Source organism: Scyliorhinus torazame, chromosome 14 (genome assembly GCF_047496885.1).
Source record: "Scyliorhinus torazame isolate Kashiwa2021f chromosome 14, sScyTor2.1, whole genome shotgun sequence".
NCBI lineage: Eukaryota > Metazoa > Chordata > Chondrichthyes > Carcharhiniformes > Scyliorhinidae > Scyliorhinus > Scyliorhinus torazame.
The window spans coordinates 186,698,028-186,716,686 of record NC_092720.1 but is presented as its reverse complement, the minus strand read 5'-3'; the positions used below and the strand labels follow the sequence as shown (position 1 = coordinate 186,716,686).

Here is an 18,659-nt window from a genome sequence, read left to right as displayed (position 1 = left end):
AAGCCTAGTGTCCCTTTCTCCAGCAATCGCTGGCGGATTTGGGAGGACAGCCACACCTGTTACGAAAGCGTCCCGGATCAAGAGTTCTGTGCGGTCGCTCGCCGAAACTTGCGGGCAGCTGCAGTTTCTCCCCAACACCAGGAGCATACAATAGAATTCCTCCAGCAATTCCCTGGGGATTTGGTGTCTCGTCGCTAGTAGATGTCGGGCGTAGACCTGGTTTACCGGGCGAATATAATGCCCTTTCAGCAGATCCATTGAGGCCTCGAAATCGTCCGCATCCTTGATGAGGGTGTAGATCTCTGGGCTCACCCTCGAGTGCAGAATTTGTTGTTTCTGGTCTTCCGTGGGTGTGTTTTCGGCCATCCCGAGATATCCGTTGAAGCACGCCAGCCAGTGCTTGAAGGTTGCCGCTGAGTTTGCCGCGTGGGGGCTGAGTTGCAGACACTCTGGCTTGATTCGGAGCTCCATTCTTTAAAATCTAGTGTAATAAATTGATGCTCGATCAATAACTCCAGAAGCGAGATTGGAGACAATTGAAGGCTTTATTACACTAGATGTTTCCCCCAGCAGCGCAGGCACAAATGGCAGCTGCTGGGGCGACACGGGCTCTTATACCCCGCCTTGCTGGGCGGAGCCAGCAGACAGGCTTAACCAATGAGAACAGAGTACCTTCTACACCAATAGTCTTCCGGCATTACAGAGTACCGTAATACCTCTAATACTGACTACCACTGTGTAGACTCAATGGGCCGAATGGCCTCCTTCTACACTGTAGGGATTCTATGATTCTATTAACCAGGGAGTGCAGGTTAGAATAGTAAAATTAATGTTAAAATAGCCACATAAATAGATGGAAGGAAAGGCTGGAATGAGAGAGAGGAAAAAAAGGATTTTTTTCCCCAACTTCTAATTTTATTCTTTAATCTCTGAATGGTAAACAACACATTTCAGTCATTGGCAATAATTAAGATTCAGCATGCTGTTCAAGAAGCATGATTAGATCAACCAAAAAAGTTCAATAATGAAAATTCCATCATTTTAGTCCCTTATCACAGCGTGAAGTGTGAAGCTGGAGTTAACCCCATTAAACCCCAATAGCCTCAATGTCCTCATAATGCGGTGCTTTGGGATTAAACACAGTCGCTGCACATTCCAGGTAGACTGAGTGTCTGGCTGAGGATAGGTGTCATCAAGAGGGAATGCGGGCCCACCTACTTTAATAGCCTGATGTTTCAGTTAATCATCAGCAATTGTTTGAAGTAAGATGTCAAAGCATTTCCTTATTCGCTGGAGTAGATGATCATAGGGATTGCCTGTGCAATCATTCGATAGGAGGTGGGAATTTCCACTTTGTACAGAACTCTGCCTTCTCCCTTTCAGTTATCTCCTTCCTATATTACCGTGAAGGCAGTGAGAATATGCTTTTGCTCTTTCTCAAGCCAAAGGTTTTTTTTTTTTAAATCCAATTAAGGGGCAATTTAGCGTGGCCAATCCACCTACCCTGCACATCTTTGGATTGTGGGGGTGAGACCCATGCAGACACGGGGCGAATGTGTGAACTCCACATGGGCAGGGTGATTGGGGGCCGGGATCAAACCCGCGACCTCGGTGCCATGAGGCAGCAGTGCTAACCACTGCGCCGCCTTTCTCAAGCCAAGTACCATAAGATATAGGGACAGAATTAGACCATTTGGCCCATAGCGTCTGCTCCACCATTCAATCATGGCTGATCTGTTCCTCATCCCCATTCAAGTGCCTTCTCCCATAAACCCTGATCCCCTTATTAATGAATAAATCCCCTCATTATCAAAAACACCAGATTTGTGCTTGAGGTGTTGTTTCCTACAGGGCTACAGACCAAGAGCTGGAAGGTCGAATTAGACAGAATAGTTATATTTTAGAACAAAATAATTAGGAGCTTCTTGATTTAGCTTCTTGAGCCTGCTCCACCATCCTGCCCGTTCCCAGTTACCCTTTAACCCATGACTAATTAAAACTCTGTCTATCTCCTCCCTAGATTTACCCACTCCCAGCATCCACAGCACTCTGGGGTAGTAAATTCTACAGATTCACAACCCTTTGGGAGAAGTAGCTTCTACTTCGTCTCTGTGTTAAATTTTCTACCACTTATCCTGAGACTATGACCTCTTGTTCTAGATTGCCCAACAAGAGGAAGCATCTGCTCCATGTCTACTTTATCCTTCCCTTTTATCATCTTTTTGATCTATTTGATCTCCTCTCATTCTTCGAAACTCGAGAGCGTAAATGCCTAAACTGCTCAATCTCTCTTCAGAACACAAACCCCTCATCTCTGGAATCAATCTAGTGAACCTCCTCTGAACTGCCTCTAATGCCACGACATTTGCAATCCTGACATAGAGCCCTGAAGCAGCGGTCGTCAAGCCTTTTCGACTGAAGGACCCCTTTTCAAATGGTTTGGTAACAATGAACCTTCATCAAAATTAGCAGCAGACAAACTCTCTGCACATTTTCATCTCTGAATGTAAAGCTGCGAGGCAGCCTTGGGTCACTGTCTGCGCCCAGCCCCGGCTGACTGTGTGGATTTGCACGTTCTCCCCGTGTCTGCGTGGGTTTCCTCCGGGTGCTCCTATCTCCGCCCACAGTCCAAAGGTGTGCAGGTTAGGTGGATTGGCCGTGATAAATTGCCCCTTAGTGTCCAATATGCAGGTTACACAGGACGACTGGGATAGGGTTGTGGCGTGGTCCTGAGTAAAGGTGCTCTCTCAGAGGGTCATTGCCGACTCGATGGGCCGAGTGGTCTCCTTCTGCACTCAGTGATTCTATGAATCTATTCGCGGGTTCTGTTAAAGGATCCGACATAAAATTTGGCCAGTGCTGCCTGATTAGCGAACATTGATGTGACGATAAAGACTTTCACTCCAACAGTAAGATTATCATAGAATTTACAGTGCAGAAGGAGGCCATTCGGCCCAGTGAGTCTGCACCGGCTCTTGGAAAGAGCACCCTATCCCAAGGTCAACACCTCCACCCTATCCCCACAACCCAGTAACCCCACCCAACACTAAAGGCAATTTTGGACACTAAGGGCAATTTATCGTGGCCAATCCACCTAACCTGCACATCTTTGGACTGTGGGAGGAAACCGGAGCACCCGGAGGAAACGCACGCACACACGGGGAGGATGTGCAGACTCCGCACAGACAGGGACCCATGCCGGAATTGAACGTGGGACCCTGGAGCTGAGAAGCAATTGTGCTATCCACAATGCCACCGTGCTGCCCAACGTAACGGATTTGGGGACATGCTATTGAATGCTTCAGCGCATAGAGCTGCGTTACGGTGCAGAAAAAGACCATTCCCCTTTTGGACAAGTTGAGGGTTTCAACTGCAACAACTGATTTAGGCAGTGAATTCCATGGGTGAAAATGTTTTTCCTCATGTACCCTCTAATCCTTCCACCAATCACCTTAAATCTATACCCCTGGTAATTCACCCCTTCGCTAGGGGAACCAATTCTTTCCTGTCTACCCTGTTGAGGCCCCTCACACACACACATCTCCCAGTTCATCCTGGAGTGGGATGAGGCTCAATGGCTGCTGTGGGGTTTAAGCCAACAGGGTACAGTTGGCAGCGAGGTGTGCCAGTTGGATCCTGGTTCAATAGAAGATCCTGGTTCAATAGAATTTGTCAGTCCGTCCGAACACCGACACCCCAATCGCTGCTCCCGCTTGGCAACAGTGTTGAATCTCCGGCAGGGAGGGATGCTGCTGTAGGCGGACAGGTCATCGAAGCAATGGCGGGAGGTAAGACAGACAGTTACCAATTTGCAATTGCCCACTGATGCTGGTTCAGATGGGAGCCTGCCCCTCAGATTTCTGTGGTGGGGGTGGGGGGGTTGTGTGTTTCTTATACTTTGTCTTTTCTGTGGCTCTGTTCCAATTATGGCAATCAGTGAGTTTGCCCTTCTTTCTGTGTTATCTATGTCTTAATGCTTAGAGTCGCCAGGTATCAAGTGATACCACCACAAGTTTCAACCGGCTATCGATCAACGAGCCAAACACCAGTGAGTTAGTTCAAGGTCAAGGGTACTTTATTTACACACAATTAGTCATGCAACATAAACACTACTAATTAAACTACACCTATCGACTGAGACAACCTGCACTTAATTTCGGGCACCCGGGTTAGGTCAGAAAACAGTGGCCGCTGTTCGCTTCGGGATCTATCGAGTTCGAAGGAGTAACTGCTGCTCAGCTAGGCTCATCCGTCTGGTAGCGGGCGTTGAACTTGGACTTGCTTCTGGTGTTGCTGCTCTTGCCGATGGCCGTGACCGGGTTATGAGGACCAAGAGAGAGCGAACTTATGGCGAACTCTTCTTCTTGCACTCGGGGTTTCTCGCACTCTTTTAGGCGGTTCTTCGATTTGGGCCTTACTAATTGGGTGATCCCGAATCACTCCGTTTGATTCCTTAGCCAATAAGTGGGCGGGGATCTGGATGGCTGGGCGTGGCCCAAGCGGTCATTGACCCTGTTGTTTGTGTTTCCCTTGAACAGGGAGTGGTGCAAAAATGTCTGTCACTGTGCTGTTTGCATGAGTACCAGTCCTTTGTTTTGGTGAAGATTGGCCATCAAATGCTAATCGGCCCCATTAAAATGCTAATTGGACAGAGTTTCGATACCGTCTGGACTTCTTGTTGACAAATATGCATTTCAGGCTCTGAGCTTGCCTGAGTCTTGGCTTGTCCATTTTACCCACTAGGCTTGCGACTTTCTCTGTACCTAGTTGGAAGTGGCCATCCCGGATGGCTACAGGGGGGAATTCAAATGGAACAAACTGTGGTATTGGCTTCAGCTCCTGGTGGGGAGGTACCCGTGGGGAGGACGGCAGAATCCAACTTCAAAAGCATGGTGGGAGGGAGAGCGGGCCTTGCTTCCAGCCCCAGTCCCTCAGGATGCAAAGCCTGCTCATCTTCCTGTGGCTCCACAGTGCAGTACACCTGGAAGATAACAATGGAGAGCAGAAGCACAAGGAGCCTCTTGCCCACATCCTTCTCAGCAGGGAGGGATCTCCGAGTCTGCAAAGCCAAACAAAGCGGCAGCTGGTTAATGGGACAACCTTTCAGAAGGATCTACATCAGAGTGCAAGCAAGAACGTCAACGTGATATTGGAGTTCCACACACTTAGCTTAGGTTAGCTGGTCTTTTGGAATGACTCAAGCAATTTTACCTTAACCCAGCCCATGAACTGACAAGGATTGGGTAGAATTGTTGTTATACACCCCATTGTTTTCACTTTTTATGACGCTACCATTTACTCAGCATCAACAGCCATTGCCACATCTGTATTGAGGTGACAGCCAGCCCTACCTCATCAACGCCTCCACTGTCTTGAAATGATCTCAATCGTTTGACTGACGAGTGTGTGGTAATGCACTTGGGGAGGGCGAACAAAGCAAAGGATTACACTGTGAATAGCGGGACTCTGGAAAGTACTGACGATCAGAGGAACTTTGGAGTGCATATCCACAGATCCCTTGGAGTTTAATTTGGATAAATTGGAGTTTAATTTGGATAAATATGTGCGAGGTGTTGCATTTTGGTAGATCAAATCAGGACAGGACCTACTCAGTTAATGGTAGGGAGTTGGGGAGAATTACAGATCAAAGAGTTCTAGGAGTACAGGTCCATAGCTCCTTGGAGTCGCAGGTGGCCAGGGTGGTGAAGAAGGCATTCAGCATGCTAGGTTTTATTGGTCAGAATATTGAATATAGGAGTTAGGACGTCTTGTTGAAGTTGTACAAGACATTGGTAAGACCCACATTGAATACTGTGTTCAGTTCTGGTCACCCTATTATAGGAAGGATATTGTTAAACTAGAAAGAGATTTACGAGGATGCTACCAGGACTTGATGGTCTGAGTTCTAAGGAGAGGCTGGATAGGTTGGGACTTTTTCCCCTGGAGCGTAGGAGGCTTAGGGGTGATCTTATAGAGGTCTATAAAATAATGAGGAGCATAGATAAGGTAGATAGTCGACATCTTTTCCCAAAGGTAGAGGAGTCTAGAACTAGAGGGCATAGGTTTAAGGTGAGAAGGGAGAGATACAAAAGAGACCAGAGGGGAGATTTCTTCACACAGAGGGTGGTGAGCATTTGGAACGAGCTGCCAGAGGCTGTGGTAGAAGCGGTACAATTTTTTCCTTTAAAAAACAGTTTGACATTTACATGGGCAGGGTGGGTATTGAGGGATATGGGCCAAACGCAGGCAAGCGGGACTAGTTTTGTGATAGTAACTGAGTGGCATGGGCAAGCTGGGCCGAAGGGCCTGTTTCCATGCTGTAAACAGCTATGACTCTATCGATGAGATGGCAGTGCAAGTACATAAAATGGTGAAGAAGGCATATTGAAGGTGGCATGGTTGGGCAGTGGTTAGCATTGCTCTCTCATGGCGCCGAGGACCCGCATTCCATCCAGGCCCCAGATCACTGTCCGTGCGTAGTTTGCACATTCTCCCCATGTCTGGGTGGGTTTCACCCCCACAACCCAAAGCTGTGCAGGTTAGGTGGATTGGCCACACTAAATTGCCCCATAATTGGGAAAAATAAAAACACTTTTTAAAGAAGGAAGGCATATTGAATGCTTGCCTTTATTAACTGAGGCATGGAATACAAGAGCAGGGAGGTCATGCTGGAACTGCTGGTTAGGCCTCAACTGGAGTACTGTGTGCAGTTCCGGATGCCAGATTATAGGAAGAATGTGATTACTCTGGAGAGAGTGCAGAGGAGATTTACCAGGATGTTGCCTGGGCTGGAGGGTCAGTGCTACGTGGAGAGATTGGACAGGCTGGGGGTAATTTCCTTGGCGAATGGAAGGTTGAGCAAGACCGGATAGATGTGTATAAGATTATGAGGGGTGTAGATAGGGTGGATAGGAAGACAGTTTTTCCATTAGTGGAGGGGTCCATAACCAGGGGAAATAGATTTAAGGTAAGAGGTAGAAGGCTAAGAGGGGAGTTGAGGCGAAACATTTTCACCCAAAGGATGGAGGGAGTTTGGGCCTCGCTGCCCGAAAGGGTGGTTGAGCCAGAAACTCTCGTAATATTTATGAAGTATTTGTATATTCACTTGCGCTGCCATAACCTTCAGGGCTGTGGGCCAAGCGCTGGAAAACGTGATTAGTGCAGTCAGACCTTTTTTGACTGCCATGAACATGATGGGCCGAATGGCCTCCTTGTGTGCTGTGAATGTCTATGAATCTATAAATCTGATCTTTGACACCCCTGACCCCTGTGCTCACTTCTCTACCTCATCTCCCAGTTAAGCACCACCTTAATTTTAAAAATTCTTCCTTGTTTGCAAAACATTCCATAGCCTCTCCCTTCCATGTCTCTGTAATCTCTTCTGGCCCCAAAACCCTCTGAGATATCTGCGTTCCTCGAATTCTGGCGGAATGAGAATCCCTTATTTTAAGGTTTTCACCACTAGTGGCCTTGCCTTTAGTTGCCTGGGATTAAAACTCTGCAATCCCCTCCCTGAATTTTTCCGACCCTTTCTTCCCCTCCTTTAAGGAACTCCTTCGAGCTTATACCTTTCACTCAGCTTTTGATCAGCTGCCCCATTGGAGTTCAGTGTCAAAAAGGGCAGCACGGCCGCATTGTGGATAGCACAATTGCTTCACAGCTCCAGGGTCCCAGGTACTATTCCGGCTTGGGTCACTGTCTGTGCGGAATCTGCACATCCTCCCCATGTGTGCGTGGGTTTCCTCCGGGTGCTCCGGTTTCCTCCCACAGTCCAAAGATGTGCAGGTTAGGTGGATTGGCCATGATAAATTGCCCTTAGTGTCCAAAATTGCCCTTAGTGTTGGGTGGGTTTACTGGGTTTCTGAGTTATGGGGATAGGGTGGAGATGTTGACCTTGGGTAGGGTGCTCTTTCCAAGAGCCGGTGCAGACTCGATGGGCTGAATGGCCTCCTTCTGCACTGTAAATTCAATGATAAATTCAATGATAAATGTCCATAAGACCATAAGACATAGGAGCGGAAGTAAGGCCATTCGGCCCATCGAGTCCACTCCACCATTCAATCATGGCTGATTTCAACTCCATTTACCCGCTCTCTCTCCATAGCCCTTAATTCCTCGAGAAATCAAGAATTTATCAACTTCTGTCTTAAAGACACTCAACGTTCCGTCCTCCACCGCCCTCTGTGGCAATGAATTCCACAGACCCACCACTCTCTGGCTGAAGAAATTTCTCCTCATCTCTGTTCTAAAGTGACTCCCTTTTATTCTAAGGCTGTGCCCCCGGGTCCTTGTCTCCCCTGCTAATGGAAACAACTTCCCTACATCCACCCTATCTAAGCCATTCATTATCTTGTAAGTTTCTATTAGATCTCCCCTCAACCTCCTAAACTCCAATGAATATAATCCCAGGATCCTCAGACGTTCATCGTATGTTAGGCCTACCATTCCTGGGATCATCCGTGTGAATCTCCGCTGGACCCGCTCCAGTGCCAGTATGTCCTTCCTGAGGTGTGGGGCCCAAAATTGCTCACAGTATTCTAAATGGGGCCTAACTAATGCTTTATAAAGCTTCAGAAGTACATCCCTGCTTTTATATTCCAAGCCTCTTGAGATGAATGACAACATTGCATTTGCTTTCTTAATTACGGACTCAACCTGCAAGTTTACCTTTAGAGAATCCTGGACTAGGACTCCCAAGTCCCTTTGCACTTCAGCATTATGAATTTTGTCACCGTTTAGAAAATAGTCCATGCCTCTATTCTTTTTTCCAAAGTGCAAGACCTCGCACTTGCCCACGTTGAATTTCATCAGCCATTTCTTGGACCACTCTCCTAAACTGTCTAAATCTTTCTGCAGCCTCCCCACCTCCTCCATACTACCTGCCCCTCCACCTATCTTTGTATCATCGGCAAACTTAGCCAGAATGCCCCCAGTCCCATCATCTAGATCGTTAATATATAAAGAGAACAGCTATGGCCCCAACACTGAACCCTGCGGGACACCACTCGTCACCGGTTGCCATTCCGAAAAAGAACCTTTTATCCCAACTCTCTGCCTTCTGCCTGACAGCCAATCGTCAATCCATGTTAGTACCTTGTCTTGAATACCATGGGCCCTTATTTTACTCAGCAGTCTCCCGTGAGGCACCTTATCAAAGGCCTTTTGGAAGTCAAGACAGATAACATCCATTGGCTCTCCTTGGTCTAACCTATTTGTTATCTCTTCAAAGAACTCTAACAGGTTTGTCAGGCACGACCTCCCCTTACTAAATCCATGCTGACTTGTCCTAATCTGATCCTGCACTTCCAAAAATTTAGAAATCTCATCCTTAACAATGGATTCTAGAATCTTGCCAACAACCGAGGTTAGGCTAATTGGCCTATAATTTTCCATCTTTTTCCTTGTTCCCTTCTTGAACAGGGGGGTTACAACAGCGATTTTCCAATCCTCTGGGACTTTCCCTGGCTCCAGTGACTTTTGAAAGATCATAACTAACGCCTCCACTATTTCTTCAGCTAGCTCCTTTAGAACTCTAGGATGTAGTCCATCTGGGCCCGGAGATTTATCAATTTTTAGACCTCTTAGTTTCTCTAGCACTTTCTCCTTTGTGATGGCTACCATATTCAACTCTGCCCCCTGACTCTCCGGAATTGTTGGGATATTACTCATGTCTTCTACTGTGAAGACTGACGCAAAGTACTTATTTAGTTCCTCAGCTATTTCCTTGTCTCCCATCACAAAATTATCAGCGTCATTTTGGAGCGGCCCAATGTCAACTTTTGCCTCCCGTTTGTTTTTAATGTATTTAAAGAAACTTTTACTGTCATTCCTAATGTTACTGGCTAGCCTACCTTCATATTTGATCCTCTCTTTCCTTATTTCTCTCTTTGTTATCCTCTGTTTGTTTTTGTAGCCTTCCCAATCTTCTGACTTCCCACTACTCTTTGCCACATTATAGGCTTTCTCTTTTGCTTTGATGCATTCCCTGACTTCCTTTGTCAGCCATGGCTGCCTAATCCCCCCTCTGATAACCTTTCTTTTCTTTGGGATGAACCTCTGTACTGTGTCCTCAATTACTCCCAGAAACTCCTGCCATTGCTGTTCTACTGTCTTTCCCACTAGGCTCTGCTCCCAGTCGATTTTCTTCAGTTCCTCCCTCATGCCCCTGTAGTTACCTTTATTTAACTGTAACACCTTTACATCTGATTCTACCTTCTTTCTTTCAAATTGGAGATTGAATTCTACCATATTATGATCACTGCCTCCTAAGTGCTCCCTTACTTTAAGACCTTTAATCAAGTCTGGCTCATTACATAACACTAAGTCCAGAATGGCCTGTTCCCTCGTGGGCTCCATCACAAGCTGTTCCAAAAAGCCCTCCTGTAAACATTCAATGAATTCCCTTTCCTTGGGTCCACTGGCAGCATTATTTACCCAGTCCACCTGCATATTGAAGTCCCCATGATCACTGTGACCTTGCCTTTCTGACATGCACTTTCTATTTTGTGGTGCATTTTGTGCCCCCGGTCCTGGCCACTATTAGGAGGCCTGTACATAACTCCCATTATGTTTTTTTTTGCCTTTGTGGTTCCTCAACTCTACCCACACAGACTCCACATCATCTGACCCTATGTCGTTTAGTGCTATTGATTTAATTTCATTCCTAATTAACAAGGCAACCCCGCCCCCTCTGCCCATCGCTCTGTCTTTTCAATAGGTTGTGAATCCCTGGATGTTTAAATGCCAGTCCTGAACCCCCTGCCACCATGTCTCTGTGATGCCTACCACATCATACCTGCCAGTCACAATCTGGGCCACAAGCTCATCTACCTTGTTCCGTACACTGCGCGCATTTAAATATAGCACCTTTAATTCTCTATTGACCGTCCCTTTTTGTTTTCTTAGTGTGGTGGACCTTGGTTTACTGAGCCTTTCCATACACTGTGTCATATTTTGTGGGGTGGGGACTATCGTAACCTCTCCTGAGTTTTGTCTTTTCGTGCTTTTTTGTATTCCTAAGCAGCTACGCTGCCCACTGATTACTTCACCTCTTGGTTCCCTGACTTTCCCTTCCCCCCCCAATCTTTAGTTTAAAGTCCTATTGACCATGTCCTTTTTTAATATGTCTGTGACACACCTGGGGGTGAGCTATTTCTTTAAAGAGCGTAAAAAAAATGCAAGTTTGACAGTCCCAGATGTCCATAGGCTGCTTTCCCCTTTGAGGGGGAGAGCTGACTGATGCTGATTTAACCTGGGGATCATCACACCTCGGGCGAGGGTGGGACGGTGACACAGCGGTTAGCACCGCTGCCTCACTGCGCCAGGGACCTGCACTCAATTCTGATCTTGGTGACCGTCTGTGTGGAGTCTGCACATTCTCCCTGTGGATTTCCTCTGGGAGCTAAAGTTTCCTCCCAGATTCCAAAGGTGTGCAGGTTAGGTGGATTGGACATGCTAAATTGCACCTTAGTGCCCAACAATTAGGTGAGGTTACGGGGATAGGGCGGGGACGTGGACCATGGTAGGTTGCTCTTTTGGAGGACCAGTGCTGACTCAATGGGTCGATTGGTCTCTTGATCTGCAGGGATTCTATGATTTTATCATTCTATAAGGGGCAAGGTTGACGAGGTGAGGCCTTCATGAATAACCAGTCTGTTCGGGAGTTGAACCCACGCTGTTGGCCTTTCTCTGCATCACGAACCAACTGTGCAGCCATCTGTGCTAAACCATTGTTATGTTACTCTTGAATGAACCATATTGCTTTCAGACCTTTAGCTTCTATCAACCATTTTTCCCCAGGATCAATTTGAGACGGGATCTCTCTAGCCCCAGTAAATAAAGCAGAATTCCTACCTGGTAAATTGGATTCAAGCACTTTAAGGGCCCCCTCTTGCGTCTTTTGCTGGGTTCCGGCTTTAGGTTTAGGTCGAAGGTAAAGATTTCAGGTTCAGTGTTCCGGGTCCTAAAGTTACGAAATGTCCCTGTGGACAGACTGATGGGAGTGCCTGGAGAATGCATCGCTCTGCTCAACCACTCAACAGAAACCACAGCAGTAATCCCTGTCCAAGGCAATGCTGAAATAATCCAGGAAGCAATAATCTTCCATCAATGCTCGCTGAGGTGTTACTGATTGGTGGAGACGTAATCTCCCCACCAATCCGGGGCAGGTAACACCATGTTCCACCTCTACTGTGCAGTGATGGGCTAAACTGGAGGAAGGTGAGTTTTGGGGAGAAGAGCCCCTGCATCTGAAGCCAAGGTGGCAAAGCGGCTGGAAGTCTAGAATTCTGCCCCCTTGCGCCACCCTGATTTTAATCATTCCGCCATTTGACGACCTTGGGCAGGATTCTCAGGTCTCCAGGCACGATGCACAGTTGGCTGGCGGTGGGATTCTGTCTTCCCACCACTTGCCAATGGGATTTCCCATTGTAACCATCCCATCCCACTGGAAAACCCACGGGCGGGCGTCCGCTGCTGACGGGAAAAGAGAATCGCAACGGCTGTAGAATTCCGGCTCATGTCTTCTGCTGCCTGGTGCCTAAGCTCTGTAATTCCCTTTATAAAACTCCTTGTCGCTCTCTCTCTGCTCCCTTTACCCTCCTCAAAACTGCCTTCCTTTCACTTGTCCTAGTAGTTCCTTATTTGCTCGGTGTCAAACATTAATCGATAACGGTTTTCACGATGTGTCTTCCCTGCATTGCCGGTGCTATACAAATACGCGCTGTTGTTGAAGTACAGGCAGAGCATGTCTGAGGTGACGGGGATAGAGTGAGTGCGTGGAATTGATCAGAGCCAGAACATTCACGATGGGCTGAAAGGCCTCCTTTGGTGCTGTGAGGTGTTTTTTTGCTGGAGGCACTCTGCGGGTTCAGGCAGCATTTCTACACCAGAAGGTTCTGAACAAAGTGTTCAGCAACTTTCTGTTACTTCCTTCACTAAAGTTTTTATTATTTCTCGAGTAAGTGACATGGGAAAGATGGGTATAGATATGTGGGCCAAATGTGGGCAATTGGGATCAGCTTAGTGGTAAAAACTGGGCGGCAAGGACGAGCTGGGCGAAGGGCCTGTTTTCATGCTGTAAACCTCTATGACTCTAAGTAAGTGTAAGTTCCAATGCAGCGTCTTACAGTTTAATCCTTATAAAGTATTATCGAGCTGAGGAATGGGCCTTTTGGAACGGCTGTTTATACTTCATACAGGCCTCCTTCACAATCCTCCCTCCACCATCTCATCCCATCAATGTGTCCTCTATCCCCGATACCCCCCATATGTCCATATGGTTTCCACTTAAACACATCTAGACCAGCAGTGTTCACTGCACAGCCCTCAGCACTTGTCTTTTCTGAAACCCACTCAATGACCCTCCTTCTCGCCGCTTCCCTCCCAAACACTCCCATTCACCCTCTCCCCCTCGCTGCTTCCTTTTCCAACCCTCCTACTCACTGCCCCTCCTCCTTGCCGCTTCCCTCCCCAACCCTCCTTATGGGGTGATGGGGGCAGTGTCAGGGCAGGAAGCAGTGAGTGGGAGGATCAGCGAGCAGGATGGGGGGCTGTGAGCGGGAGAGTAGGTGGGCAGGAGGGAGATGGCGAGCGTGAGTGTAGGTGTGCGTGTGATAAGTAGAACGAGATGGAAAGTTATTAAGAGCTCGTATAAATTAACATAGGGTAGACACATAGGGTAGTGACCCAATCTCTGAGCCCAGAAGCTCCACTTCGAGTCCCACCCCAGGATTTGTTGGCCAAGGAAGGTGTGTCCATAAGGTGGCCAAACAGGTTGAGGATCGACCTGTAAAGTCCTTCCAATATGCCACTGGCTGGCGGTAAGAGCAGGAGGGACCCATGGTCAGCCACACTTGATGAGGAGTGGCACCCCCTCAAACTATAAGCCTCTGGTGACAGACTAGCAACCTGTTCTGGGAATTACAAACTACAGGAACAGGCCATAGTCTGCTTTGTTAAATTGGTAAGAGAAGTTTTGGGCCAGTCAGGGAAAAAGAACACATGTCAGGAATAACCCGTCCTCGTTACTTATGGTTTCTTATGGGAAGGTCATTATTCATGTTTTTGTTTTGCACGCTATTCTTCAGGATCACATAAGGAGTACTAAATGACGGTGTTGGAACCTGCCTGGGTCCTATTGGGTAGAGACAATTGGTTACCATTTGGACCTTGCGGATATGAGCTCCCCGGTAAGGGGGCAGGGCAATCGTTAACCTTTTATCTGTATAAATAGAGCCGGCCAGTGTGGAACCGGCTAGGGAGAAAGCCAGCAGTGAACCACAGGTGCTGTGTAAATATTGTTGTAAATATAAGTTGCTTTCTTTATATTTAAGTTTACAGTATCCAATCATTTTCTTTTTTAATTAAGGGGCAATTTAGCACGGTGCCTTGGGGTCAGACGGGACCCGAGAGGTCCTGTTCCACCCAGTACAAGTTCGCACCCTGGACTTGTATAATTTCTCAGGAGAGGGGGGTAAGCGATAACCTCCTGCTTCTTAGGTTCGTAGCGGGTTGGAGTTTGGAAGACCCTCTGTCTTCGGGCACCTCTGCCACCATCCCGGACCTGTTTCCGGAGTTATTTCAGGGCCTTCCGGTGACCAGCCGGCAGGAGCAGAGCAGGCATCTGCACCACCACCTCCCACTGGCCTGGGACCCTGGGAGGAGCCTGAGGAGATCCCTCCTGTCGATGATCCCGGTGGCGGGATCAAGGCAGGCCCTGGGTTGGTTGGTGAGCCCGTGTCGCCCGCCGCACTCAGTGTGGTGGAGGATTTAGGCCCAGAGGACGATTGTCCGATGGCTGTCAGCCGCCCAGTGTCGGGAGCGAAGGGCGCACATGAGGCACTCTGTAGTGTAGTGCAGGGCTCACTCGTGCCTGACACTGTGTCGCCCCTCACCCCCTCTGGGGGACTCTGTAATCTGGCACATCATAATTGAAGGTTCTTTGTTTTTCTGCTTCCGTAGATAGTTCCGGCAGTGCCCTATTGGGCCCTCCTCCACCAACACCCTGACTCCCTCCTTCCCCACCACCCTCATTTCCCCTCTCTCCCTACCACCCCCCTTCCTTTCCCTTCTGTTGGTACAGAGGCGAGGGTATCTGGTCTCTCCAGCGCAAAGTCTGGTGCTTGTTCCATTTGTTTTTTTTAGAACTGTGTTGTGAACTGTTTTAATAATCAGAGTATCCACCCTCCCCCTTACATTGGTACCCCCCCCCCCCCCCTTACATTGGTACCGAGGAGAAGGTACCCTGTTTCTCCAACGCAAAGTTAGTGTTTGTACCGTTTGGCCATGCATATATTGTTTACAGTTTTAATACAAAGATATGGCCAATCCACCTACCCTGCGTATCTTTGGGTTGTGGGGGTGAGACCCAAGCAGACACGGGGGAGAATGTGCAAACTCCACATGGACAGTAAGCCGGGCCCGGGATCGAACCCGGGTCCTCAGCACCATGAGGTAGCAGTGCTAACGCACCGCAAAAGTTTCTGTTTGACCTCTTTGCGGACCTCACAAAAGAGGGATTAAAAAGTCTGCCTCAGAGCACCACGAGGTGCGGGAAGAGAATTGTAAATTGGCATTGGTCACCTCCCTGAAGGGGAAAAATGACTATTTCCTTTAAATGGGTCTCGGGACCAAAGCTGTGCTCATTGCTCCGAGTATGCTGGAAAACCATTCCTGCAATCCAAGTACCAGGAAGCCTTATACTGTTTTGTTTGGGCAGGTTTAATTGGCAGTGATTATCATCATTCTTAGGAAAGGAAACTACCTAGGTATTGATTAGTGACATGATGTATGACTAATTCCCAATGGTCCACTGAAGTCTGAGGAAGAGCAAACAGTTCTGATCATTTATTGGCCCCACCAGCTGCAAGCAGTGAGTGAAACCTGTAATTTGTCTGTTCCAGTTTAGTGGGCATGATCTCAAGTTCTGATGACTGAAAACGTCAGCCCATCCAAAAGTCTGTCCCTTGTATTTGAACTCACATCTTCCTGTTTAGCCCAGCACTCCTTGATTTCGATTGCATGCTGGCTCGCATCTGGCAACGCCCCCCCCCCCCCCCCCCACCCCCCTCCCCCCGCCGCCAACACATATTTTAGATCTCTCCCCAGCAAAGAGGAAATACCGCATATATGGCCAGCATAATACAGGTTCAACTGTTAGCACTGCTGCTTCACAGCTCCAGGGACCCGGGTTCGATTCCGGCCTTGGATGACTGTCTGAGTGGGGTTTGCACGTTCTCCCCGTGTCTGCGTGGGTTTCCTCCAGGTGCTCCAGTTTCCTCCCGCAGTCCAAAGATGCACAGGTTAGGTGGATTGGCCATGTTAAAATTGCCCCGTAGTGTCCAAACGTATGCAGGTTAGGTGGGGTTAAGGGATTGGGTGGATAGAGGGCCTGGGCCTGGGTAGTGACCTCCTTCAGAGGGGTGGTGCCCACTTGATGGGCCAAATGGCCTCCTTCTGCACTGGAGGGATTCTATAATTCTATGACAGTGATACTTTCCACACATGATGCACTATTAATTACGACGAGACGAGAGTAGAGGGTAATCGAGGCTTTATTACGCAGAGATGTGTAGCCTCCCGTAGCTGCTGCCGAAATGGCTGCAGCTCGGAGAGCCCATACATTTATACTCCGCCTACTGGGCGGAGCCAGCAGGCAGGGATCTACCCCCGTACCTGTAGTACAGGGGCCTTATCGTACTACCCCTCGTATGCGATATAGACAGTACAACAGTGGTGACTACCACAGGAGGGCTAGAAGGGGTCACGAAAAGTCATTGGCAAATAGGGTTAAGGACCATCCCAAGGCTTTTTACACATACATAAAAAGCATGAGGGTAGCCAGGGAAAGGGTTGGCCCACTGAAGGATAGGCAAGAGAATCTATGTGTGGAGCCAGAGGAAATGGGTGAGGTACTAAATGAATACTTTGCATCAGTATTCACCAAAGAGAAGGAATTGGTGGATGTTTAGTCTGGAGAAGGGTGTGTAGATAGTCTGGGTTACATTGAGATCTAAAAAGACGAGGTGTTGGGCGTCTTGAAAAATATTAAGGTAGATAAGTCCCCAGGGCCTGATGGGATCTACCCCAGAATACTGAAGGAGGTTAGAGAGGAAATTGCTGAGGCCTTGACAGAAATCTTTGGATCCTCACTGTCTTCAGGTGATGTCCCGGAGGACTGGAGAATAGCCAATGTTGTTCCTTTGTTTAAGAAGGGTAGCAAGGATAATCCAGGGAACTACAGACCGGTGAGCCTTACGTCAGTGGTAAGGAAATTACTGGAGAGAATTCTTCGAGACAGGATCTACTCCTGGTTGGAAGCAAATGGATGTATTAGTGAGAGGCAGCATGGTTTTGTGAAGGGGAGGTCGTGTCTCACGAACTTGATAAGAGTTTTTCGAAGAGGTCACAAAGATGATTGATGCAGGTAGGGCAGTGGATGTTGTCTATATGGACTTCAGTAAGGCCTTTGACAAGGTCCCTCATGGTAGACTGTTACAAAAGGTGAAGTCACACAGGATCAGGGGTGAGCTGGAAAGATGAATACAGAACTGGCTAGGTCATAGAAGGCAGAGAGTAGCAATGGAAGGGTGCTTTTCTGATTGGAGTGCTGTGACTAGTGGTGTTTCGCAGGAATCAGTGCTGGGACCATTGCTGTTCGTAGTATATATAAATGATTTGGAGGAAAATGTAACTGGTCTGATTAGTAAGTTTGCAGACGACACAAAGGTTGGTGGAATTGCGGATAGCGATGAGGACTGTCAGAGGATACAGCAGGATTTAGATCGTTTGCAGACTTCGGCGGGGAGATGGCAGATGGGGTTTAATCCGGACAAATGTGAGGTAATGCATTTGGGAAGGTCTAATGCAGGTAGGGAATATACAGTGAATGGTAGAACCCTCAAGAGTATTGACAGTCAGAGAGTATAGCTGTACAGGTCCACAGGTCACTAAAAGGGGCAACACAGGTGGAGAAGGTAGTCAAGAAGGCATACGGCATGCTTGCCTTCATTGCCGGGGCATTGAGTTTAAGAATTGGCAAGTCATGTTGCAGCTGTATAGAACCTTAGTTAGGCCACACTTGGAGGATAGTGTTCAATTCTGGTCGCCACTAACCACTGTGCTACCATGCTGCCCATAACACACAACCTATAAATGTAAACAAATGGATCAAAAGCAATTCAGGGGATAGGGTAATATTTACAGGGGTGCAATTATTAGGTTTTCTGTTTGATAGACCTCAATATCCAATGGCTGAACATCAACACATATTGGCGACAGTGATTAAATGTCATGGCCCACAAAAGAGACTTGAAACCCACTCTATCGTGGCCTCCGCCTCCCCCGCATCCCTCCAAGATCCCTGGACTACTCCAAGTCTGCCCTCTTACGCATTCCCTGATTTGACATCACTTTGCCCCCAGGTATCCTTCAGCTGACTGAGCCCTAAACCCTGGAATTCTCTCCCTCAGCCTCTCTCCACTTAGCTACCACTGTCTCCACCATACACTGCTCCGTAGGATCGACCGCTTTGACCGAGCTCTGTGTTACCTGCCTGCTGATGTTGCCTTACTGTCAAACCTTGTTGGATTGCACTCCTTTTGGGATAGCTTGGGGATAGCTTTACGGTGTGTAAAGGTGCTATCTAAATGTAGGTCGTT

General features: G+C 48.0%; 1 long non-coding RNA gene across 1 annotated transcript in view; it reads right to left on the bottom strand.

The window, feature by feature from the left end:
• Positions 1–4,053: 4,053 nt before the first annotated feature.
• The window catches only part of LOC140389382 (uncharacterized), a 31,463-nt gene continuing 16,857 nt past the window's right edge, over positions 4,054–18,659 (bottom strand). The window contains exon 3 of the long non-coding RNA XR_011934364.1: positions 4,054–5,059. This is a non-coding gene — a long non-coding RNA (uncharacterized lncRNA). The remainder of the gene's footprint in view (positions 5,060–18,659) is intronic.